At 41.9% G+C, this 26,762-nt stretch overlaps 1 protein-coding gene and 1 pseudogene across 14 annotated transcripts in view; one reads left to right on the plus strand and one right to left on the minus strand.

Moving 5' to 3' along the window:
- The window catches only part of Ppfibp1 (PPFIA binding protein 1), a 141,814-nt gene that overhangs the window by 26,011 nt on the left and 89,041 nt on the right, over positions 1-26,762 (plus strand). For 12 of the 14 annotated variants that reach the window (XM_021189952.1, XM_021189953.1, XM_029535649.1 and 9 more), the window contains exon 2: positions 21,586-21,669. The gene's annotated coding sequence lies outside the window, so the exon portion shown is untranslated. Of the gene's footprint in view, positions 1-2,820; positions 2,947-21,585; positions 21,670-26,762 lie in introns of all 14 variants that reach the window. The other 2 variants (XM_029535650.1, XM_029535651.1) reach the window with 2 other exon arrangements.
- On the minus strand, positions 12,547-12,667 carry LOC115063433 (annotated as a pseudogene).

Consider the following 26,762-nt stretch of genomic DNA (forward strand, 5'->3'; position numbering starts at 1 on the left):
GATGGAGTTTCCGTCCTTGTGTTGATGCTTTCCCTTTATTATCCTTTGAAGGGCTGGATTCATGGATAGATATTGTGTGAATTTGGTTTTGTCACCAAGCATATTTTTGTATTAAGGCCTTTCTTTACATAGAATAGTAGCTCACATTTTATATTAAGTGCTGTATTCTGTGTGTATGTAATGTATGCTTACATTCACGTACGTAGGAAAAGCAATTACTTGTTAGTGTTAAACTTAAAGTATTTCAAACTTAATTGTGAAGCTTAAGTTGAATTATGAATAATTAATGCAGAATACTTTGGAATTAGCAACTTGTTAGTGACTAAAGCTGCTGCCTGAAGATATCTGTTGATATTGGAGTGAACTAGTTTCTTGGCATAATATGCTGGGTTTGAGTAATCTTTTTATGGTTGATAAGCCAGTTTTAAAATCTGGAGAAAGAAGAGCTTTATTGTAGGCTTTTAATTTCTCATACTTTAACTTTAAATTAATTTCTGACATACATGTAAATGGTTAACAGTATTTCCTTTAGCCACAAAGTGTAACAAAAATCAGCAGCATCCATATCTATATGTCAATGAAACATAAATATTTTACAAAACAAGAACTGTCCAACTTGGATCTTTGAGCACTGTTTCTGTTCTCTGCCAGTGATAATATTTGCTGTCATAGAATGGAAAATTGGCTTTTCAGTATCGCCCGACAGCCACTGTCCCGGCAATGACCAGAGAGGAACAAAAGACAAATTCCGGCTATGTAGATGTTGTCGTAGAGCCTTGCAGGGAGGTTAGGTTATGGGAATTGGGAATTCCAAATGGAATTTTAGTCTCACATTTATTGTTTCTTGTTCTACAGTTATTGTCCTTTCTTACTAAGGGCAGGAAATCTAGTATAGCTCTGACTTCTAATCTTTGACTAGGAATGAGAGAATGTGTTGGAAGGACGGACAGAATGACCTAAGGAACCACCTCACTGTTAGGCTTTAGTTTCCAAACAAGATGTTTTAGAAAGGTTTGGAACTAATACATTTGCTAGGGTATATGCATTTGGAGGGTGAGGGAAGACTGGATTCTTAACTCAGTGAAGACCTTTACCCCACCAACCCATGTCCTCGAATAGGGCTTACTCTGTGCCTTAGTGGCTTGGATTTTACTTTTATGATTTCAGAATCTGAAATTGTGTTGAGTCCTCTCATGTGAACATACATCTCTTTGTTTTATTTATTTATTTATTTATTTATTCATTTATTTATTAAGACAAGGTTTCTCTGTGTAGCTCTGACTTGCTCTGTAGACCAGGCTGGCCTCAGACTCAGAGATCTGCCTGCATTTGCCTCCCAAATGCTGGGATTAAAAGCATGCACCACTGTACTGGGCATTTGATTTAAGTTAATGAATGATAAACTTTTCTCCCATGGCTCTTCCTTTGTTTTTGTATTGAATAGAAAGTTTTGGGAGCTACACCATGGTAATTGTATTCACTTTTAAACAAGAAAAGGGAGTAACCTGAATAGTTAAGTCAGTTTAACATAGACACAGGACTGTCAGATGATGTTTATTAACACAGATGTTTACTGGGCATTTCTATGGCTTTAAAACTCTGTCTTTCTCCAGGTGGTAATGGTGCATGCCATCCAGCACTTGGAAGGCAGAGGCGGGTGAATTTCTATGAGTTTGAGGACAACCTGGTCTACAGAGTTCCAGAACAGCCAGCACTGAACAGAGAAACCCTGTATCTAAATACAAAACAAACAAACAAACAAACAAAACCTTCTGCCTTTTGTACATGGGTGTCTATGTCAGTGCTATTTTTACCTTTCAGCCAGATTGGGAAGTGTCCAGTCTTGTAGGCATGGTACATTCTATCCATTTAAGTGCTAACCACTTTCCTGGAGGTTTTATACTAGAAATGAGTGATTCAGATTTATTAGGGACAAACATACAATTATTGCAACATGAGCTGCCTTCTGTGATTCCATTTGCCTAGGAGAATTCCCACTGTCTGAGAGTTCTAAATGGACCCTCTAATTGGGTGTGTTTGAGTGTAAGCTGGCTGAATTGTTTGCACCACATCATTTATAAATGCTTTGTTAGCATGTGGCTGCATGCTGATTCTCACACCTTTTGCTTTTCCTGAGATCTGTGCTTTTCTGAAAGTATTTGGTTCTTAGAAAATGCAATTTTTAGATAAGCAAGGCTACATGCAGTTAAATCATATAATTAAAAATGGAAAGAGCTACTCTCTTTATCTGCCTGTTTCCCAGGAGAACAACAGTACAGGAAAGTAGGTTATATATGATCATGTCTTAATGTGAGTGTGTGTTTGTGTGTGTGTGTGTACACATGTGTGTGTAATGCCACATACCTATATTCAATATGGGCGGAGAAATACCTTACTCATAAGGGGGTATAGGCTGACGAAAATAGTTTTACTATGCCAGTTCTCTCTCCCTACTGCCCCCACCCAAACATGCTGCTTATCCTGTGTAAGCTATATATTGTGTGCATTTTCCTCCTCCAGTACATAAGTGAACAAGTGCAAAGCATACCATGCGATTGGTTTGGTCTCATTTATTTAACCTGAATTTGAATGGGTTAATAGTGATTATTTATTAATTTGTTGGCTTGCCAAAATGATTATGGAACCCAAAGCTTCTGGTATTTTGCCATTGAGACATACCCTAGTTCGCATGTGTGCATGCACATGTGTGTGTGTGTGTGTGTGTGTGTGTGTGTGTATGCGAACACTTATATATGTGAGGCTGTGGGTTGATATTGGATGCCTTACTCAGCCACTCTTTACCTTGTTTTTTTGACACAGGGCTGCTCGCTGAGCCTGACACTCATCATTTTGGCTAGACTGGCTGACCAGCAAGCCTCAGGGTTCTTCTTTTCTCCCTTTCTGGTGCTGAGGTTAAAGGTACACACTGCTGTCTTGGATTTTGATGTAGGTGCATGAGATCTGAACTCTGGTCCTTATGCTGACACAGTAAACACTTTGAGTCATCTCTTCAGTTCTATTCATGATTTTAAAGTGTTACCAAATATATTTAAACACCTTATCAATGGCAAATTCTGATGATAATATAATAGCTTAATTTCTTTGTTAAACAAGCAAGCAAGCAAGCCTTTTAGCTAAGATTTCCCCATGTTTCCTGAAGCCTGAGAGGTGTGATGGCCTAGGAGAGAAAAAAGTTAACTGAGTAACACAGTACCAGAACCCTCTGCAGTTTTACAATCGGATCATAGAGATAGATACCTATGGTATTAGAAGTCCTAATTATAGCTATGCTTCATGGCGTAATTATAGGCTTCGTCTTCCAGACATGAAAATTAAATAGTGAAGTTTCTGTACACATACGTAGCACCAATATGAACAAACCCTGCTATTTCCCAACATGAAAAATATGTGTAAGTGGGCTAAGTTGACATTCTCTAGCAAGGGCACATAGACTAGGAGCTGGTAACATGGTGTATTCCTCCTTCTCAAGACCCCAAACACTATAATTGTCATTTATGCCAGTTGGTCACATGCTGATGGCCAAGGCTTCCCATGCTGACAGAACAGACCACTTGTACTGTGCTCTTACTTTATGCAGAGATGTGCCCAGAGACTTCACATGTGAATGTTCACAAATTGACATCTGGAACTTTGTCCTCCTGTATATTACATTTCCATCAGAACGAAGTTTTTTTCCTCTTTATTTTCAGATAGCAGTCAAAATTCTTTTATTTTAGAGTTAGATGACTCCCAGACACAGCAGCAGCTTTGACCTGTCATTCCAGTGCTCAGGAGGAGGTAGATGTCATCCTTCCTGAGCCTCAGCCACAGGAGGCCCTGCCTCAGAAAACCAAGTTAAAATAAGTAAATAAATGAGAAAAAAGTGTTTGACTAGCTTGTGAGGACCTTGCTGGAACCTTGAAAGAGGGTTGTCCCTAGGAAGGATGAGTGTACCCTGGAACGGTGTAATAAACTATGCTTTTGGGAATTCTGTTAATTTTCGTTGTTGCTATTGTTTTTGTTGTTTGTTTTAGCTTCTTTTGAGACAAGGTCTTTCGGTGATACATTCATAGCTGGCCTGGAACTCCCAACAATCCTCTTGCTTCAGCCTCCCCGGTTCTAGGAGTGCAGACATACACTACTATGTCCTGAAGGGACTTGTATTTTCCTGAAGTAACCTTACTGAGCACAGACAGAAGAGAAAGAAGAGCCCAGAGGGCTGTGATTTGAATCTCATACATGCTGCTAGTGCCCAACCTGTGTGGTGGTTCCTTAAAGAAGGCCTGACTGTCAGGTTTTTGTGACAGGTGCCACTTTGTATGGTTTGCCGGGGATCTCCCTGTCACAAATGGCCAGTTAAGGTGGCTTAGCCTTTTATTTTAAGTAATAAATTGGGGTTGGTAACTTGAAAGGGCGGAGATGGGATATAAATCTTGCCTGGATGATCCTCCAGATCCTGCCCATAGGGCCCACTGTCCTTCTTTGTGTCAGAACCACATTGCTATCCTGGGCACCTTTCCTTTCAGACAGTAAATGAGTTCAGACAGTAACCTGGCTGGGTGGAGGTCTTTACAAGTGCCACTAGGAAGAGGGGACCACTGCTGATGTTGGTGCATCCAGGAGGAAGCTTTCCCTCTGCTCCTTAACTTCCAGTTTCAAGGCCTGTGGATTAAACAGAAAAAATAACAGATTTCTCTAATCTTCCCTCATCTCTGGCTCTTCAAATATTTCTTCCTCCTCTTTAAATGGTTCCTGAGTCTGAGGGGTAATGGGCATGATATAGATGTCACGTCTGTGGCTGAGTGCTCTAATTTGTTGTGAATTTCTGTGTTAAGCATTCTTCAGTGCACAAATGGAAATCTAGTATTTCATAAACCACACACACACACACACACACACACACACACACACACACATACGCACATGCACATGCACAGGCACATGTGCACCAATGAGGTCTGAGAGAAATACTAATGTATGGACACAGAGAGACAGCTTTGGAGGTAGTTTGATATTGTCTATTTAGCAAAATAATAACAATACACTTACCTTTACCTCTAGGACCTAAGAACTCCCTAACCATGGCTTTTTTTGGCCAGCTTGACAGTAGTAGGGATGCATTTCTTCCTTAAGTTCAACAGGAAAGCAAGCAGTTGGTTACCCCATAATATTCTATCACACCCATGGACATGCTGGTTATTATTCTAGTTTACACAGTTCACAGATGGGCAAGACTGGTTTTGCCCACCCCCACCCCTCTAGCAGCCTGCATAGGACCTTCTGTAACTAGCCAGCAGGGAGGAAACTTTCTAGTTAATTAAGAAGCAATGACAATATCCTGTATTGTTTTGTGAGTCTTTGGAATGTCTGACCAACTGGAGGGGAGGTAGCCCACACCTGGGGGCTTTTGTTTGACAACCTAAGAATTCTGGTTGAGAAACACCTGAAAAAATGTTCAACATCCTTAGCCATCAGGGAAATGCAAATCAAAACAACCCTGAGATTCCATCTCACACCAGTCAGAATGGCTAAGATTAAAAATTCAGGTGACAGCAGATGCTGGCGAGGTTGTGGAGAAATAGGAACACTCCTCCATTGCTGGTGGGATTGTAAGCTTGTACAACCACTCTGGAAATCAGTCTGGCGGTTCCTCAGAAAATTGGACATAGTACTACCGGAGGACCCAGCAATACCTCTTCTGGGCATATACCCAGAAGATCTTCCAACTGGTAATAAGGACACATGCTCCACTATGTTCATAGCAGCCTTATTTATAATAGCCAGAAGCTGGAAAGAACCCAGATGTCCCTCAATAGAGGAATGGATACAGAAACTGTGGTACATTTACACAATGGAGTACTACTCAGCTATTAAAAACAATGAATTTATGAAATTCTTGGGCAAATGGATGTATCTGGAGGATATCATCCTTAGTGAGGTAACCCAATCACAAAAGAAGTCACTAGATATGCACTCACTGATAAGCGGATATTAGCCCAGAAACTTAGAATACCGAAGATACATTATGCAAAACAGAAGAAAACCAAGAAGGATGACCACTGGGTGGATACTTCATTCCTCCTTTGAATAAGGAACAAAATACTCATGAAAGGATATAGGTACAGAGACAAAATTTAGAGCTAAGATGAAAGGATGGACTATCCAGAGACTACCCCATTCGGGAGTCCATCCCATCATCAGCCACCAAACCTAGATACTAATGCTCATGCCAACAAGATTCTGCTGAAGGGACCCTGATATTGCGGCCTCTTGTGAGGCTATGCCAGTGCCTGGCAAACACAGAAGTGGATGCTCACAGCCAGCTATTGGATGGAACACAGGGTCGCCAATGGAGGAGCTAGAGAAAGTACCCAAGGACCTTAAGGGGGCTGCAACCCTGTAGGTGGAACAACAGTATGAACTAACCAGTACCCCCTGAGTTTGTGTCTCTAGCTGCATATGTAGCAGAAGAGGGCTAATCAGCCATCATTGGGTAGAGAGGCCCCTTGGTCTTGCAAACTTTATATGACCCAGCACAAGGCAAGGCCTGGGCCAAGTAGTGGGAGTGGGTGGGTAGGGGAGCAGAGGTGGGGGGAGGGTATAGGAAACTTTCGGGATAGCATTTGAAATGTAAATAAAGAAAATAATAATAATAAAAAAAAAGAAAAAAAAAAGAAAAAAAATTCTAGTAGGAACATTACTTGTTGTGTAGGGTAGCTGCAATTAAACTCTTTTATGTGAAGAACGTACGTGTGTGTGTGTGTGTATGTGTGTGTGTGTGTGTGTGTGTGTGTGTGTAGATTTCCATGCAGCTTTCTCAGTCATCCTTAGTATTTGTTTTTCCTCTCATCTACTGCCTGCTCTTCCATCTTCCCATCCTTCTCCCCATTATTTCCCCTTTCCTTTTTATATTACTATTCCCCTCTACTTTAAGACCTGTCTTCCCCCTTCATATCAGTGGTCCGTTACAGTGTCCTCAACAAATCCAAATTAAACACGCAGACTTGAAGAGTCAGCAGTAAGTAAGAGGTGTAAGTGGGTAAGAATGTCTACTGTCTGTCTTTCAGCGTCTGAGATATCTTGCGTTTCAGCTCTGCCCACTTACTGCATGGTTTACTTTTCCTCACAGTGGAATAAAATCCTGTTGTGTATAGGTTCCGCATCTTCATTATCCATTCATCAGTAGATGAGCCTCTAGGCTGCTTCCATGTCCTGGCTGTTGTGTCTAGAGCCACAATGAACAGGAATGAGCACATATCTCTGTATTAGGATGCTTTGGGTCAGTGTCCAGGAGTGGTAGGGTTGGGTCGTATGGTACTATTTTTTTTTTTTAGGAACTGCCATACTCATTTCCAGTGTAACCTCACCAGCTTGCACTCCTACCAGCAATTCGTGGGGGTTCCTGTTCCCATATCCCCATATCCTTGCCAGCATTTGCTGTCTTGTTTTCTTGATCTTAACTATTTCTACTGGGTAAGAGGAAGTCTCAAAGTAGTTTTAGACATATATTTATTTCCCTGATGGCTGAGTTGGTGAATGTTTTAGAGTATTCCTTAGCCGTTCTGTTTCTTCTTTTGAGCGTTCCCTGTTGTGTTCCATAGCTATTTCATTGTGTTGTTTTCTTGTGTTCAGTTTTTGGAGTTCTGCCCCCTTGTCCCCTGAGCCCTTTTCTGTTACAATAAGTGCAAGTTACACATCAGTTTTGTAACTGATAGAGTGTTCATATACACACACATACCTGGAAGTTTTTGTGGGCGTATAAAAGTGCTGTCACCTAGTTACTTTAACAAGTTGTTTTCTGCAACTCCTAATGTGTGAAAAAAGTGCCTTTATGTAACACACACAGCTCAGTTTTTAGGTGACTCCACTGTGTTCTATTTGGCTAGACTCTTCTTTGATGTAAGTCATTCCTAGTTGTGCATTGAGTTGCTTGGTAAACAGATCATTTTTGTGCATTCCTTGGTAGTATTTGTAGGTCACAGCTTATATGCATTTAAAATGTTGCCACATGCTGCTGTACTGCCCTTGGGTAAAATATATTGATTTATGCTGTATCAATGGTTTCCTATTCTCTGGAAACTCTTAACAGGTAGTTGGTCTAAGGATAGGGTCAGGTATGTGAGGGTCAGGCATAATGAGGAGACTTGAGTGTTAGAACTGCCTCTGCACCTTTCAGATTCTGGGTTCTGGGCATGCATTATCTCCTCGGTCATGAAGCAAGGGCACTGTTACTTCTTGTTTTCCTGAGCCTTTCCAAATGGGTGTTCTGGGAGGAAACTCTTGTTAAAATGCTCGACATTGTATGTCCTTTAGAGTTCAGAGTTCTTCAGATTTTTTGAATGTTTGTGAAGAGTTTTGGACTGAGCATCACAATTGCTCAGACTTTTCCAGAGAATTTTGGATTTGGGCTGGGCAGTTCATTTTATACCACGGTTTTTAGTACTGGGAAAAAAAAAGGCTCATGTTAACTTATATTCTAAGACTGTTAAAGAGATTGCTTTAGTTTCATTAAAACACAGACACACTTTGGGAGTGTTTTTTTTTTTTAAGTACATTTAAAAAATATAGTGTGCACACAATCTTGTGCATGGGTCATCATGGTGCATATGTGAAGGAGTTGGTTCTCTCCTTCCTCCTCCTTGTGGGTTCCTGGGATTGAGCTTAGATCATTACCTTGGTGTTAAGTACCTCTACCCACTGAACCTTTTTTAAAGGACCTAGCCTCATTTTTAAAAAGTTTAATCTGAAGATAAAGGAATATATGCTGAATACATTCTTGTTGAAAAAGCAAATATCAGATTCTGGAAGCTGGTAGAAGTTTGGAGAAGTCTGTGTTTAGTTTATCATTTTGGGGTATGAGCTTTAAAGATATTAGTGGGCTTATAGGATATGTAGACCTCAGAATTCAGCTTCTGGGATGAGCCAGTAATAAACATCAGTTCCTTCTGATTCTAGCTGCATGTGATATGTCTGGAATGTTGACTTGGTAAGCTTAGGCTTCAGGTGTAGGTAGGCACCATTCTGCACATAAGAAGAGCCAATATACTTTTTATGACTGTTTGAGAGTAAATCAGTAGTGTAGTTTAAGAACAGTCTTCTTAAGCATCCCTTGGTAGTAGGTGTGGCACCGTGGGGTGGTACATGTGCAGTGGGCAAGGCCAGGGGCCTAATCCCTGCATCAAAGCAGCAGAACAGAACACACCCTTTTGGTTCATTTCACAAGTATAGTTCTGTGAACTTATTTTAGCACAGTTTGCCAAGCCTCATCTTGTTTTTCCCCCTTTTAAATAAGGTAGAAATAGGATGTAGTTGGTTTGGGGAAGTTGACTGTTAAGAGGTGGAGGTAAATGAAGGGAGACTGCATGCTCAGCTTCTCCCTGTGTGCTGTTCTTCAGAGACCTCCACTTGTCTTCTGTGGAGCCTTTGATGTGTCTGTCATCCAGTAGTTTTGCACAGATATTATTTGCAACTGGCTGCCAGGAAGCCCCCAGGGGGAATCTCCTGCTTTCCAGGTCCCTCCTTCCTGCTTATCTCTGCCCTCAGGGAGTGTCCTCTTCTTTTTCCCAGGCCACCAGTTCTGTCAACCTTTCTAGGTATTGGCAATGGCCACTGTCCTCACCAAGGTCCTGACTGCACCCTAGACCCTTTAGTCTTGTTTAATGTCATGACTACCCTGTGACCCCTGCTTCCAGACTGTGGTACTGCTGGGCCAAGTGAGGAATCACCATTGTCTCTTTGGCTGAGGGACAGACAGCAGTCTTGATTTTTTTTTTTATCTGTTGACTTCCTACCCTCTTTTTGAAGCTGTTATGATTTCTTCCCCGTACTTTTTAAGTCTCTTTCTACAATCTCCACTTACTCTCTAGGGATGATATCATTTCCTTTATTTATTGAAAAGATCCAGGCCAGGGGTCACATATTCAAATGCCATCAGGAGGCGTTGAGATTACTAAAAAAAAAAAAAACTAAGAAATGAGAGAAGAGGCAGGGACTGTAAGTGCAGTGTGTGTGTGTGTGTGTGTGTGTGTGTGTGTGTGTGTGTGTGTGGTGTTGACCTTTGCCCCATGGGAACTTGGCTCTAGTGTTGCTCCCTTCTCTGTTTTATCTGGAAAACTCAAATGTCTGTTTTTCTGTGTGAAATCTGATCATGTTGAAATCATCCTGGGTAGGCCACCAAACAGTCACTTTTCTTTGCCACCTCAGCATCTTTTTTTGTCACCTGTCCTTTGTCTTCATGGTGTTCTCTGTCTTCAATCCTGTCTCAGGGGTTTAACCCTTTGTCCACAGTTTCTTCTCCCTACGTAAAGACACTTAGCATGCTCCCTTACTCCTGAACTGTCTTGGTGCTCTTTGTACCTTTGCTGTTGGTCCGGGTTGGTTGGACAAGTATCTCACCTTGTTAGAATGGGAATGATTCCGTGTCCTTTTCCCCAGCCTCAGCTGCTTACCTGGGTCCTCAGGGCCTCATCACTTTTCTTTCATGGCTAATTGGGTTTATAGGACTTTTCATTCATTGCTTGCTTGATTGATTGAGGCGGTGTCTCAAGTAGCCATTTGTGCCGATCTGTGCAGGATCTGTACAGCTGAGGTTTCCTTTGGACTCCTGATCCTGTCTCTGACTCTGAAGTGCTGTGGCTACAGGGGTTCACCACCCTACTTAGCTATTGCCTTTGCTTTTTTACATTTTTTTCCAGATATTAATTGAACAAATCAGTGTGTTTCATTGTGTAATTTTATAGACAAGATAATATACTTTGACTGTTCTTATCATCTTTGTCTCCCTTCTTCATGCCATTTTCTTCTACCTTTTCCTTATTCCCTTTATGTCCCCAGGATCTCCTCATTCCTTTAATGCTTACTCTAAGTCAAGCTGGTACCTTCATGACTTGGTCTTGAGGTTCTGAGACTGTATTGACTTGAATTTTTGTCTTTGAACATAAATTTACCATCTGTTATTACTTGTCCGCCCTGTTGCATCCCAAATACTGTATCTCAAAGATTTTTTTTTTTAAATCACTATCTGCTGTACTTTTGCTGTTGGTACTCCTGGCCCAACTCCACTCGTGGAATGGGACTCACTTCATCTCCCTCTCACTCACCCAGCTCCTCAGTGGTTCCTGTTCAATTTCAGAGAGACAGTTTTCCTTCTAAAACTTAGCTGCTGCTCTCCATATCTTCTTTGAAGGTTTTTACTTACAAATTAGCTTCTCCTTGTCTTTCTCTGGTTCCTCATGTGTCCGTGTTACCTTGCGGAAAGTCCAGCTTTAGCCAGGCTACTCCTTGGCTTGGAAAACCTCAAAGACAGTGAGTTAGCAACGCTTATTGGCTTGCTTACCAGTACTGTCAAATATCATTCTAGACCCTTCTCTCACTGTCCCCCCACATACTCTCTGCTCTAGTCCACTGGGACCATGGCTATTGCTGAACACTATCTTGGCCACACTATTCTGTTTTCTGTGGCTGATTTTCTTCTTGCTTCTTCCAACCCTCTCTAGACCCAGGAAAGTTTATTCTCAACCCCTTTGAGGGTCATGAATATGAGATCCTGCATATCAGGCGTTTATATTACAATTCACAACAGTGGCAAAATTGAAGTTATAAAGTGGCAATGAATTAATTTTATGGTTGTGGGGGTCACCACAATCTGAGGAACTGCATGAGAGCATCGCAGTGGTAGGAAGGCTGAGAACCGATGGTCTAACTCATTCTCCCTTCTTTGGTAGGCCTTGCCACTGCCTTTAGTGGTGAGCTCCTCTTCCATTTTGGCTTCCTCAGCTTTTCTTCCTCAGATTTTCATCTATGTGTCTCCAATGGCATCGGTCATTATATGTCATTAGTTTATTTTGTAGAACATTAATAAACCTCTTTCCTAAATTTCTTCTTTAGAAAGATTCTGTGCTTTTTAAATTTTATACCCAGTAGGGTGTAATCAAATGGTAGGAATTAAATACAAGTTTTTTTTTTTTTTTNTTTTTTTTTTTTTGGTTTTTTGAGAAAGGGTTTCTCTGTGTAGCCTTGGCTGTCCTGGAACTCATTCTGTAGACCAGGCTGGCCTCGAACTCAGAAATCCACCTGCCTCTGCCTCCCAAGTGCTGGGATTAAAGGTGAATACAAGTTTTAACTGAAAATTTATGTTACTAATAAGTAAAACATAAGACCATTGAATTTTTTTTCCTCCTTCCAACTCAGCAGATTCATGAAGTGTGTGTGCGTGTGTGGTTTTTTTTCCCCAATGTCCCTGAATGCCATACTTGGCCCATGACATGCACTTTGTCAAAGAAAAAAATTCTTTGTCTCTGACTTGAATGCTTCTTATATATTGACGGTCAGCTCCATGATTGTATCATGTAAATAACATCATTGTGAAAAATATATTCACCTTCTTTATCATCTGTCTAGACTAAGCTTAACGTGGAAACTGAATCAAGGCTGTATTTAAGGCTTGGCAACTATTGCCAGTTATTTCTTTTCTTTTCTTTTCTTTTCTTTTCTTTTCTTTTCTTTTCTTTTCTTTTCTTTTCTTTTCTTTTCTCTTCTTTTTTTTTAAGCCTACAGCACCCGGTATTCCTAGGCAGTCTCCCATCCAAGTACTAACTAGGCCCGACCCTGCTTAGCTTCTGATATCAGACGAGAGATCAGGCACGTTCAAGTTGGTATGGCTGTAGACCTATTGCCAGTTTTTAATTTGTCCTACTGTGCAAGCATCTAACAGTTTGTTCTCTTCTAAAATGGAGAGAGAGAGAGAGAGAGAGAGAGAGAGAGAGAGAGAGAGAGAGAGAGAGAAGACATAGCATTTTCATACAAAGATGGAAAAGGTGAGAAAAGCTTTGGTAAGTTAGCCTGTTTTTTTTGTAGTTGTTTGCAATAGTCCCCTGTGTTCTGTTATTTCTTTAATTAGCATTTGGGGCTCATGAGTGGGAAGTATTTTAGCCTATTTCCTCCTTAGAATTTCGATGGAGTCTCTTGAAGTTTGCAAAATTTGCATGCTATTATGTATTTCCACCTTTCACAGAAGCAGAGTTTAAAGGGAGGGGTCTGGACTGCAGTGATAATGTTCCAAGCAGGTTACCCACTTTCCAGATCTATGGTGACCTTACTGAGGGTTTGTCTGCTGCTGTGTGTTCTCCTGATATGATCAAATGTTATATAACAGTGAGCTAATGTCACTGATTTTACTAATGCACTCAGCCCTGTAAATTCCATTGTGTGGAGGAACCTGAGTGTTTTAACGTTTGCAGAAGTTAATTTGTGTTAGTGATTGGTGGGAAAGCTTGATTCTGCAGAATGTCTTGGGTGTGGGTGGCACCTATTATTTCAATAGGAACTCAGTGAATTTCACAGTATTTGTAGGACACTTTTCTGTATGATGAGTTTGTATGTCACTGCCATGAGGCTCCTTCAGGTGTGCTGGCAGTAGGCCTGTCTCTGATGTTCTGAAGTGCACAGTCTCCTATTCTGCATATTGATGCTAACACACTGATAGGGAAGTTTGCAGTTGTCCTTTATGATTCGCTTGGCCTCAGTGCTTTGTTATATAAGATGTATGTCATAGTCTTATCTGTTTGCCATAGAGACTGATACATGTAGAATCTGAACTGTGTGAATCCCTGTGTGTACTCTGCCATATGGCTATGCATGTGTTTATTTGTGTATAACTTAGTGGTTGACTGTAGTCATTATATTCAGTTCAGGCAGAACTTTCAGAAAGTAACAGTGCTTAAATTCCCAAGCTGCTTAGGAGTTTTCAATTAGAATCTCTCTTGGGGGTGGGAGGACACTTTCCAGTATTATTTAAAACAAGTCATTATTAACTACCCCAGAGATGATTATGCAGCAGCATGCTGATTTAAAACTACATGGGCTCTTTTTTATGTACTCAGGACAAATGTAAACACTTTGGAATCTTCAAGAAACTAGTGGAGTTTGTGTTAGCACAGAGGAAGTGGGTTGACTGAGGACCTCAGATGACACTGTAAGGTTACATATTCCTCTGGTCTGTCTGTCTGTCTGTCTCACTCTGTGTGTGTGTGCGTGTATGTGTGTATGTGTATTTATTTGAGATAGGGTCTTTCTATGTAATTCTGGCTGTCCTGGAACTCACTGTGTAGACCAGATGAGCCTTGAACTCATATGGATCTGGCTGCTTCTGCCTTCCTCATGCTGGGATTAAAGTATGTGCCACCATGCCCAACTTTATTCTTCTGACTTTAAAGCTCAGTGATTGTACTATGGTGACATACAAGAACCTGTACACTGAGCCCTGTAAAAGCCAGAGGGAAGAAAACATCTCTTTGTCTAGCTTTGGACCTAGAAACGCACTACAGCATTTGAATATCTGATTTTCCTCTCTCTTCAGTGTAGTGGTTTTAAGTTTTATTTATTTTCAGTGTATGGTTGTTTTTGCCCGCATGTGTCTGCACGCCTATGTGCAGAAGAGGGTATCAGATCCCTGGATTGCATTACTGGCAGTTGTAACTTCCATGAAGTTGCTGAGGGTTGAAGCCAGGTCCTCTGGAAGAGCAGCCAGTGCTCTTAACTGCTGAGCCATCTCTCCAGCTCCAGTGTCCTTGTTTTCTTGAAGCTAAGGATCATGTCTTTTCTTGTAGTACTCAAATTGATCTTCAGTCTCATTGCTAGCTTTGTTTTTCTGCCTGTCCCACAATGAAATAGTTTTTGTCTTCTCTTAGAAGTTGCTGGATAGGCAGAAAGCAAAGCTGTGTTGGAACACAAAGAAAGACGTTATGTTATTGCTTAGAAGCATCCCCATATAACTAGCCATACTACCCAATTACTCAGGAAGTGGGTATGCATGTAACTAGCCACACAGACCTATTGTTTGGGAAAGTCTTCATGTAACTAGACACACAATCCCAACTTGTGACTGAAATTTGCTCAACTTGAAACAGCTTAACTGAGTGCTGCTTGCTGAGGACCCTGAATTGAAAGCTTGCATATGCCAAGTGTCTTTCTGAGAGAATCTATGTCCTCCTAACAGTATCTTACTGAGACCATGGGGATATTTAGAATGTGAAGTTTGTGTGCAGAGGATGAATGGGAGGGAAAGTTAATGCTGCCTGCAGTGAGAGCAGATGTGAGGACTGTGATTCACACAAGACTTAGGAACCCACTCCCGGTATGTAGCTGAGTTAGACTCCAGCCCAGTGTATTTGATCTGAATTCCTACACACATGATTCCAGCTACAGGTCTCCAAGGACTCAGGTTTGTCTAACTCTTACTTTGTGTTACCCTTCTACCTTTGGAAACAACCATTCAGCCTCCACTGGTCTTTCCTTGAGGTCCAGTCCAGGTACCTCTCTCTCCTCAGAACTTTTTAGGTTTGACAGTCAGGAGCCTGTGGAGCTGCGAACCTTCCATGTATAGCGTTGCTTTACTCTCTGTTACCCATTTCCTCTGCTAGGTTGTGACATCCTTATTGAGAGAAATACCTGTTACACTACACAGGATGGAGTGTAGACACTGTGCTCTTAGTGTGGTCAGTACCTAAGAAAGGCTGCGGAAGGAGCCCAGCCTCAGAGGAAGGAATAGATGTGATAGGCTAGAGGAAAAGAAGGCCGTGCTAGGGCTGGGAAAGACCAGAAAAGAGGCGAGGTTGAAAAGCTGGACTGGGATTCACACTACAGCTTGGGTTTAGAATCCACAGGCACCAGCTGGGGGCTACAGCTCAGCGCTAGCCTGGTTAGGAGACCTGGGACAGTTCTGCCTACACAGGGCCAGGGTGAGAAGCTCCTCAGAATTCCCTCCAGTCAGTTGAGCCTCATCAACCTGTTTTCAGTATGAAAGGGCACTAGGTCACATGGAATTGACACACTTCCTCCAGAAATCCCAGGGAAGGCAGGAAGTGTGGGGATGATTCAGCGACGGGGTTCTTCCTGTGCACGGATGGGCGGCTGTGGCTGCATGATTTCTGTCAGTGTTTGTTCCACCTCTCTCAGGTGGAAGCCTCATGGGAACAATGAGACCAGGTGGGTACACATCTGGAAAATGTCTGTCTGGTCAGCCTCCTGCAATGCTAGCTTAAGATCCATGTGATCAGTTAGCTTCTTTGACTACTCACCACAGTAAAGAATATGGTGGCTTTTATGTTTCTGATACCCTAAGATTAGGTCTAACTTTAGCACCAGAAAGAACTCAGACTTATAGGAAAGTCCAACTTAAATTATTTCAGATATCAAATTAAGAGGGATACTTTATTATATTGACACAGCATTTAGAACTAATAAACCTTTTGAGATTTGATTGTACTTTATATGGCCTGCTAACATTAGATTAATGTCCTTGTAGCCTAGAGATGAAGGATATGGGCTGTGTAGCTGGGTTACCTGGGCTCTGGCCCTGACTCACCACTCATTAATTAGCCTCGGGCGGGTTACTTAATACCTCTGCCTCAGTTCTCTCTCTAATTTATTTTTCATGTGAGGTTTTTGCCTGAATTAAATGAACTAATTTTTTGTTTACTTACTAAAGATAAAGCTCTCAGTATCTAGTATTTATTTTTCCCAACGAACATTAGTAATTAGTGTATCATAAGTGATATAAATAAAGCAGCCAAAGGTTAAGCAGGTTAGGTAGATATGAGGCAGTGTCACTCAGCTAGTAGCTGGGTCACTGAAGTAGCTTTAGAGAGGGACAAACTTTTTCTTTTTCTTTTTTAAATTTAGTTTTATCTTTTACTTATTTACTTTACATCCTGCTCACTGCTCCACTCTTGGCCACCTCCTCCCACGATCCTTCCCCTATCTCCCCCTTTCTCTGAGCAGATGGGGGGTCCCCTGGATTTCTCCCCACTCTGGTACCTCAAGTCTCTTCAAGTCTAGGTGCTTCCTCTCCCACTGAGGCCAGATAGAGCAGCCCAGCTAGAAGAACGTATCCCACACATAGGCAACAGCATTTGGGATAGTCCCTACTCCCAATTGTTCAGGACCCACATGAAGACCAAGCTGCACACCTACTACATATGTGTGGGGAGCATGTTGTCCTCTGAGAGGCTTCACCCAGCAGCTGACTCAGACAGATACAGACATCCATAGCCAAACAGTGAATGGAGCATGGGGGCTCTTATGGAAGAATAGGAGGAAGGATTGCAGGCCCCAAAGGGGGATAGGAATTCCACGGGAAAACCAATAGAGTCAACTAACCTGGACCCTTGGGGCTCTCAAGGTCTAAACAACCAACCAAGATTTTGGTCTGGTCCTAGGCCTCCCTGCATACTTTTTTTAAAAGGACCACATACTAAACAGCTTATACTTGGTGAATCTTACAGTCTCTGTTGGTATTATTCAGTCTTGGCATTACATCTTGCAAGCAGCAGCTATGGACAATATGTAGACACATGGATACAGCTGTATTCCAGGCAAAATTTTATTTACCCAAATAGGTGGGGAGCCACATTTGGTTGTGTAGAGTCCCTGCCCTGGGCACCATAGTCATGCCTGGAGCTTGAGGGACTGTGAAGACACTAGCCTCACTCTCTATTCATTGCTTAGTACAGGGTCAGGCCTTAGACCAGCAAAGAGACTTAGATTAGCTGTCATGAATGAGTCCCTTTAAAGGGTGGCATAGAGTCACTTATTTGAGGGCTCAGAGCATTTTCTTGTGATCCCCAGCTTGTGGAAAGATCAGCCTTTGTTTTATTTGATGGACACAAATACAGACTGTTGTTTTTTCTTCTATAATCTCTATGTAGAAAAGGCTTATGAGCCAAAGAAAAAGCAATTTGTAATTGTGCTTGTTGGTACACTGAGGGCTTTTCTTCTAGATGTGTTGTTTATATAGGTTTGGGTCTTTTATTTCTTATTTTCCAGTATAATAATGAGCTCTTGTTTTTAAATTAAACTTGCCAGTGGGCCTTTTTGTGAGTGGCTGACTGTGTTGGAGTGTTTGTATTTATAGTCTAGGTCGGTTTCTGGGGAAGTGACTAAAGTCCCTTGCATTCCATTAAGACAACACAACAAAGACCATCTTTGACTCAGGGAAACAGGGTCTATGATGAAAACTCAAAAGGCTAATGGTTAATGTTTATCAATGTTTTTATGTATTCAGTACTGCTTGGGCCAGATAATCAGAGCTTTGTGCTGAGGGCCAGGTTGGATGTTCGCTGCCCCTCAGTACTCCAGAGAGAATTCCTCTGCAGCAAGTTCAGGCAGCACTTAACTTACTGATGGGCCCTTTTTACACTTTAGATGTTTTAAAGTGGGTGTTACAGAATATAAGTATATACTTCTCTCTTTAAAGTGTTCTACCAGAACCCTTGACATATGTCCAGCAGAAAGGTTGATGGTGGTGGGACCCAGGAAGTGACTAACTTAGGGAAATCCACTGTGTCTTGTTCTTTGTTACAGGCCCCTGGTTTCCCCATCTTGTGTTTTTGGAGTACTGTTATAGAATACTTGAGGCTGAGTAAGTTATAAAGGAAAAAGTGTGTGTGTGTGTGTGTGTGTGTGTGTGTGTGTGTGTGTGTGTTGGATACCTTGTTGTCTGCTTGTTCTTGTAGCCAGCAATGACAGCTGAAGGAGGGATGAGCTGGTCCAGTTCTGGGCTGTCTTTGTTTCTGAGATCCAGGCCAGAACTCACATTTTCCCAGAAAGGACCCATTAGGGATGGTGGGTGGGACTGGGCTGAGCTCAGTGTAGAGTGCTCACCTTGCACCCATTGAGGCCCTGGACTCATTCCCTAGTAACATTTTGTTTGTTTGTTTGTTTGTTTTTAAAAGGGAAAGAAGGCAAGGGAAGATTGGATTTTGTGTTTCTGTCTGCTCAGTGCTAGCACATTGAGTTTCACACTGGTTAAAATGGTCATTGTTTGCTTTCATTGCTTCATCTTTAAAGGGGTTTTCTGCACTTAGCATTTATTGTTATTATTACATACATTTTTTATTTCAGTCTTTTCATAAGCAAGTTACTTTAAGTTCTGGACAGAATTATAAAACAAAGGAAGATAAAGTTGCTCTGCCAACTGTCAGGCATGTTCACTGTCATGCACGTCCATTGTCATGCATGTTCCCTGGCTCCTGCCTCTGTTCTCAGGAGCACCTAGCTGGGCTTCCTACAGGTTACTTTTAAAGCACCCACATCTGGCAGCTCACAACCTCATAGAACTCCAGCTTCATGGGATCTGACACTATTTACACACACACACACACACACACACACACACACACACACACACACAAACACAGAGAAAATGGCTTATCAGTTGAACTTTATTTTTGGAGCGAAGCTTGATCTGAAACTCAGGCTTGTCTTTAGAAACCACACCAACTGCTAAAGTGTGTCTGTAAAGCTGCTTTAGGGAAAGCACAGTGCACAGATACTTTCCTGATGATTTGATGAGGGTAAGAAATCTCAGACCATGTACACCGTCACTCGCACCTAAGATGCCCGTGCCAGGGAAGAGTTCTGTTTCACTGTCGAAACCCTGTTCCTGGGGCTTTTATAAAGAGGAGGTGGGAAAAGAATAAGTAAGTAAATGCCTTCAGCTGGAGCTGATCTTTGTCTCCCTGCTGGATTTGGCACCTGAGGTTACACTGTCAGTGTGTCCTGGAGGGGATGTATACTCCTCACTGGAGTGTTTTTTCTTATGTATGAAATATGTAAAAGAGTAAGGACATCTGAAGGGCAAGCCATAAGGCATACGTGTCGTCTTGTGTTGTCCACACAGCTCCTCTTAGAAAAGAAGCATCTCCTCATTTCTTTTTACCTTGACACACCTTTGTACATCTGACCCCATATCTATAGGACCTCATGTGGATTCAGCAGAGTTGGACAAAAAGTATTTGAAGCAATTACATCTGTTCCCAGACTGAATGATTCCCCCCCCCCCCCAGTTGTCATTACTCCCTAAGCCAGGGCTTCTTAAACTTTACACTTGTCACCCATTTCTGCCCAAGAAATTTTTATGTGACCTGGGAAGTAGGCATATATATATACACACATACACACACACACACAAGCGAAACATCTACTGTTAAGGAATCAAAAAAGACTTTTTTAATATATACATATATATATTTAAAGATGGATGGCTGGATATTTGACGTTGTGGGGCAATGAGCATCTTAATGTTTTTAGTTGATTAGTATTTCATTTTTAGACAAGATCTCACACAGCCCAGGATGCCTAAAACTTGTGAAGTAGCACAGGGTGGCCTTGAACTTGTGACCCTCCTGCTTCTGCTCCTCAAGAAAATTTTGATTTTTATAGTGCTGAGAATGCTACTTTGCATAAGTATGTGAAATAAAATGGTCAAAGTATGTTTAGGACTATTTAAGAAAAAAATTAAAAATTCTGTTCTAATCTCAAGTCAGAATTCATTTTTTTTTTTTCTAGACAGGGTTTCATTTTAATAATTAAAAAAAGAAAACCACTGATGACAACATGGTGAAGGTCTGTAAGGCTTGCTGGAATATTAATTGCATTAAAATGTACAAAAAAAAAAAAAAAAAAAAAAAAAAAAAAAAAAAAGAAAGAAACTCAGGCAAGTAATTCAAACAAAAATTTTAAAAAACCAAGCATTCAAGCCGGGCGTGGTGACACACGCCTTTAATCTCAGCACTCGGGAGGCAGAGGCAGGTGGATTTCTGAGTTCGAGGCCAGCCTGGTCTACAGAGTGAGTTCCAGGACAGCCAGAGCTATACAGAGAAACCCTGTCTCGAAAAAACCAAAACCAAAACCAAAACCAAAACCAAAACCAAAACCAAAACCAAAACACCAAGCATTCTAGCACATTGTGATCTAAAGGTACTAATTTGCCACTTCTGTGATAAGCAATGGTGTTAAGAGGATATTAAAAGTCTTTGTTTTCATAATTAAGCCTTTATGTTTTTATAGGAGCAGAAGACTTAGTATGTATGACATACAAGTCTTTTGAAACTGCCAGAAACATTCAGCATTTGTTACATGTTTGAATTGCTTTTTGGTGATTCTATATTCTGAAACCTTTTATTACTGTGAAAATTCTCATGACTCTACATTCAGTTATGTGATTCCATATTGGGATCCACCTATGGTTTGAGAGGCTGGATTCTACACAGTATAATGACAGCTTTTATAAGAACAAGCATTATTGATAACCTAGGCATGATATAGAGTACACAGGATGGTGAGCTTCGGCCATATACATCCTTGGGCTCTTGAGCATCTTGAGATTCTGGTATCTAGCAGGAGATCCTAGAACCAACTCCTGGGCAGATTGTATTGTAAAAATCGTGATTCATTTGTCTACCTAACAGCTGTTCATAGAGCGTCCACCATGTGCTGAGTACTTTGGTTGTAAAATTAATGGTGGTGATTTTAGCAGAAAATTCGACTTTAAGGAATTTTGAGGCTGCCCATAGCTGAGGTGCATAGAAAAACATGGGACCAAAAAGGCAGAAAAGGATGTGCCAGATATGGGAAAAGAAGACAGTAGAAGGAAGTCCTTCACATGAATTTTCTCCTTTTAATAAATCCCATGATAGTAGCTTTATGCGAATTGTTTATGTAACAATTTACCACCTAAGCCCTTTTTCCTGCTGTGCTATCTATGATTTGAAATCTGTTTTAACTTAATTTTTGATTTCTTTTCAGTACCGAACTTCTATGGATCAGTTTGCTAAGGACGTACAAGATTGGAAGAGCTGAGAAATCAACACTGAACCTGTTTCTTTTAAAGTGAGTAGGCTTGCTCCCATAACTGTTCATTTCAGACATCCTTAGCTGTAGTTGGCAGTCAGCACGTTACACATGAGAGCTTACACCCCTCCCTCCTTACAAGCATCTGAACTTTAAGAGCATCGTGGTGAACTTGGGCATGTACAGGTTCAGACGTGTCTCCACGGCAGTCAGCCAACCAGTCTTCATCTGGCACGGATGGAGCAGGACAGCACAGGCCTGGTAGCATACCAAAGGCCCTGCCCTCTTCCTTCTCCGGTGCTTTGTTGCTCTTTGCCTTCAGACCCTGTGATCGCTTCTCCACAGGAGTGAGGCTTGTTGGCCCTTCAGTGACCCTGCAGGCTGAGGGAAGTGTTTTCATGTGACTTAGCGGCCTCCCTTCTCCCCATCCCTCTTGCCAAGTGGTGATATTATTGCTGAACTTGTGCTAGGCGGTAAGTGTTGGATTGACTTGTTCAGATTTATTTGTAAGTTCTTCTACAATTTACCTTGTGCCAAACACTCCTCTGACCCTATTGCCTCATCCCCAGATAGTTACTGAGTAGAAAGTTTAATGGCTAAGAGAAGGGAGGATGCTGAGGGTCAGCGTGTACTATCAGTCGTCTGGATGTGAGTGTGGACATGGTTGTTCACTGTCTAACTTTTTGATTGCCATATCCTTAGTAGTGTTAGAACTCCATTCCTCCTGGGAGGTGGTACTGCAACAAGTTTAATCCCAGCACTTGGGAGGCAGAGGCAGAGGCAGAGACAGGAAAAATCTCTGAGTTGGAGTTCCCCCATCTACAGAAGGTGTTCTAGGACAGCCAGGGTTATTCAGAGAAACTCTGTGTCTAAAACCAAACCCCCACACAAAACAAAACAAAACAAAACAATGCCTTCCCTATCATGGTGGTGGTAGGACACTGGTGCCTTCTGAGTTGTGATTATAATAGAAATGTGATTTTGACCCTCCTGAACCCTGACAGGAAGGAAGGGAGGGGGGAGGAGAAACCCTGTTTCACGATAGAGTTAAGAGACACCTGGTCCTAGGTCAGTGTTTCACACATAGATGAACAAGCACAAGCCCTTGTTAGATAGCTGTGTGGAACAGATGTTACAGATGAATCCGTCTGTGTATGCAGCATCTTTAGTAACAAAATTACTGGTGCTGTAGATCTTCTGCCTTTGGGGTCCCAGGGGTAACCAGTGTCCTTACTGTTGGTGTCTTTGAGTCGTTTTACTTGCCTTTAAAATTTATGACTAGAATCATACAGTATATATTCTTTTGTGTGTGGCTCATTTCACTCAGACTGTATGTGACATTCTCCTGTTTCTAAATGTGGTTTACTTTTTTTCCTTCTCCTTGCTCTGATGAGATCTAATTGTGTAATTGCAGGGCACTTAGGTACTATTCAGTCTTTTTTTTTTTTTGGTTTTTTCGAGACAGGGTTTCTCTGTATAGCCCTGGTTGTCCTTTGTCCTGAACTCAGAAATCCGCCTGCCTCTGCCTCCCAAGTGCTGGGATTAAAGGCGTGCGCCACCACGCCCAGCTTCAGTCTATTTTTAATGCTGTACATATATATGAATTTTTAAAAAGACCTTTTTTTGTGTGTGTATGGATGTTTTGGCTGCATATATGTCTGTCCACAGCTTGGGATCCTGGTGCCTGGCTAGAAGAGAACATTGGATCTCTGGAACTAGACTTATAGATGGTTGTAAATCAACAAGTGACTGCTGGCAATCAAACTTGGGTCCTCTGGATTAGCAGTCAGTGCACTTAACTGTTGAAACATATCTCCAACCCCTTATTTTTTTTTAAATTATATGTTTATGCATGTGTGAGGACAGGTATGTGCATGTGTGCACAGTGCCCATGGTGGTCAGAAGGGTGTTAGATCTACTGGAGCTAGAATTGCAAGATGTTGTGGACCTCCACATGTGTGCGGGGCACCTAACTCAGATCTTCTGCAAGCGCAGTATGTACTTGTAACTGCTAAGCTATCTAGTGAGGAGGATCTGTAGTCTTTCCTCTATGTGTGAAACTTTGAGTCCTTGGGAGGTTAGTCACCTCAAGGCTATAGAGACCCATGGGCAGTCGTCTCCTAACTCTCTCTAACATGGTCTTTCTAGGCCGAGTATTCAGTTTTGACCCTTTAATTATTTCTGTGCCTATCTTGTGTTATGCTCATTTGTGGACCACTCAGCGGTTTAGGTCATGTGGAGTGAGGTGAAAGTAGACGTCTTTGAAAGCAAAACTATTGATATTTAGGTGGCCAAGTGATAGATCTACTTCCCTGTGATGTTCTGAGCACCACACCTGTAAGGGACAGGAGATGTTTTCGTGGGTCCTCTGGGGCATGGCCAGGCAGAAGTCCTCCCTGGAATGCACGTGATATGTAAGGCTGGTCTTGTGGCACAGACAGGTTTTATTTGCATGGCGTTAAAAAGGGATTGCGGAGGAGAGAAGAGAGTCTAGAGAGAGGTGTGTCTGCGCTGCCCTAGAAACTGTGACAGCACTTGGTGGACCAGATCAAGAGCCTGGGAAAGTGACATCTCAGAGGAGGACCTGATGTGTAAGACCTGATGAGTCTAGGGCCACGAGTAAATGAAATGGATCTGATCTAGCATGCTAGATTCATGAGAAGCTTTGGCTTTCCTTTCAGAAAGCTTTGAAAAATAGTCCCCAAAGTCTGAATCTCGAGCCAGTATTTTAACTGAATAAAATTACTGAACTAGGGAAATGTAGTTTTCATAATGGATGTGGGCTTTAGAGCTTTCCTTTGAGGGAGTTCTGTCTTCAGATCACAGCTCACCTTCTTCTTGTCCCATGACCCATTGGTTAGCTTCTTTATGGGGATATTATCATGCCCCATAAACTTCCTGTTCCAGTTTAGTACAGATGGGTCTTCAGTGTGTGCACTGCCACTGTAATTATTACCCTGGGTGCCCTCTCATTCTTGTGACTATCAGCCATCTGACTCTCTAATACAACATTTTCCAAGTTAAAAAAGAACATTATGAAACTAAGCATAGGAATGCTAACCCAAACCTCAAGTTGTAAAGGAAAGATGTAGGAAACACCTGTCCCTTGTCCTGGGTGTGTCACTCAGCAGGGCCCTCCCCTGAAGACCTTAGTTATTTCCTTGTGTCAGCTTGAGGCTAGTGCAGCTGAATTCAGGGGGACCAGGGTCATTTTGCACATTGTCATTTCTGGCATTGCTTTTAACTCTTGCTGGGCGTTTTGCAGTATCTTGATGGTCAGGGTTTTGGTGAGAGTGGCTGATTCTGCAGATCATGTCCAGTCTGAGGTCTGGAAGACTTCCAGCTAACCATGGTCTGTGTCATCCACCTCTGTCAGAGCTGTGGCACATGATGAGTTCATGATCTAACAAAATAGCCTACTGTGAGAAGGGAACTTGTAGAGGTGCTTGAGCCAGAAAGAGCAGTGACTGTGAGCCTCTAATTCCAGCTCCCAACTTCTCTACTGTGTGGTGGAAAAGCAGGAATTTGGTTTAGATTGAGACAGGAGCAGAGGTGGGCTCTATGAACCCACTAAATACCTTGTTTTGTGTACATTTGTGTTTTTCTTGATATTCTCTCTCATGTCTGTCCAGGATCAGAAGTTTCTATGACTGTAAGGGTGAGGATGGTGAACACAAGACCCTTCTTGTGTTGCAACTTGTGTTTACCAACAGAAAGTGTGACCAGACTCTAAGTGATGCAGGGTTCGATGAGTGTGTGTAAATCCATATCTCACCGATACTACTTTGTACGCTTCGTTCATTAAAGGTCAGGCATATTTTCCTCTGAACTAAACAATAGGTAGATTAAAAGTCATTGCATATTCATGTATGGTATGCATAAACACTTAGGTTTATGTATTTATGTATTTAATGGGGTGACTCTCACTCTTGATTCAAGGTGCTTTTAGTATGCTTCCTCCTCAAGGAACAACTTTGTGTAGGCTGACAGAAGACAGTGGTAAAACTAACATCCAGGACTAACATTTGTGCAAAGCCAAAGGCTGTGGTGATAGCATCCTGGGGTTTCACATCTAGAAAGTAGAGATCAGGGTTCTGCACTCAAGTCTTCTTGTTTCCTTTCCTCTTCTGTTGAGGGATGAAGGAGGTCTTTTGTGAGAGACCTCCTTATATCCGTCTTTCAAGTCTCAGTTCCCACATTCTAGTCATGCCGTTAAGAACGTTCCTTGTAAATGTTGGGTTGGTTTTATTGTTTAGATATTGAAGAAATATGTACTTAAGAGCGCCAATTAAAATACTAGCGGTGCCTGGTAGAGTGGTTCACATCTTGATTCTAGTATTGTCTACATAACAAGTTCTAGGACAGCCAGGGCTGCATAGAGCCATCCTGTCTCAGATGACAGCAGCAGCAACAAACACCAAAGTTAAATATTAGCATCAAGGTGGGTGTGTCATGGTATATTTATCATCCTAGTACTTGGGAAGTTGAGACAAGAGGATTCTGTTTTTGAGGCTGCTTTGGACTACATAGCTGGACCCCATCTCCAGAAAAAAAATTGAAATATTGGTATGCATGGAATTAACAGAATAAAAATAAGTGTTCAGTTGTGTTTTTCACTTACTCATTATGGCTGTCCAGAGCCTGATGTCAGGAGCAGCACAGGAAGCATCAAAACCCATGTACCATTTGTCTACTGGGCTTGGAGGGCATTACTGCCACTTGAGTATTGATGTAGTATCACGTGCCGAAGAGCACAGGTAATGCTTTTGTTCCTCCTCTGTGATATTGATTCTTGCTTTCTTGGCTGGGTGTAGCCTGTTATACCTGGTTATACCACTTTTGGGGATGGCCAGAACCATTTGTAAGAATGAGGTGGAACCTCCTGTCTACCTATGACTTTGCCTTCTCTTAAATGGTTTAAAAAAGGCTTTGACATTGGATGGCTTCCACCCTGTGTCTGGCCTGCCTGTGTGTCTATATAGCACTTTGCTGTGAGCCTGCAATTTGCAGCCTCTGAGAGAGTACAGCCTCTGACATAATGTATGTAGCTTCTGACATAGTGCAGCCTCTGTCACAGTGTAGCCTCTGACAGAGTGTAGCCTCTGACAGAGTGCAGCCTCTGACAGAGTGTA

This window comes from Mus pahari, chromosome 2 (assembly GCF_900095145.1).
Source record: "Mus pahari chromosome 2, PAHARI_EIJ_v1.1, whole genome shotgun sequence".
NCBI lineage: Eukaryota > Metazoa > Chordata > Mammalia > Rodentia > Muridae > Mus > Mus pahari.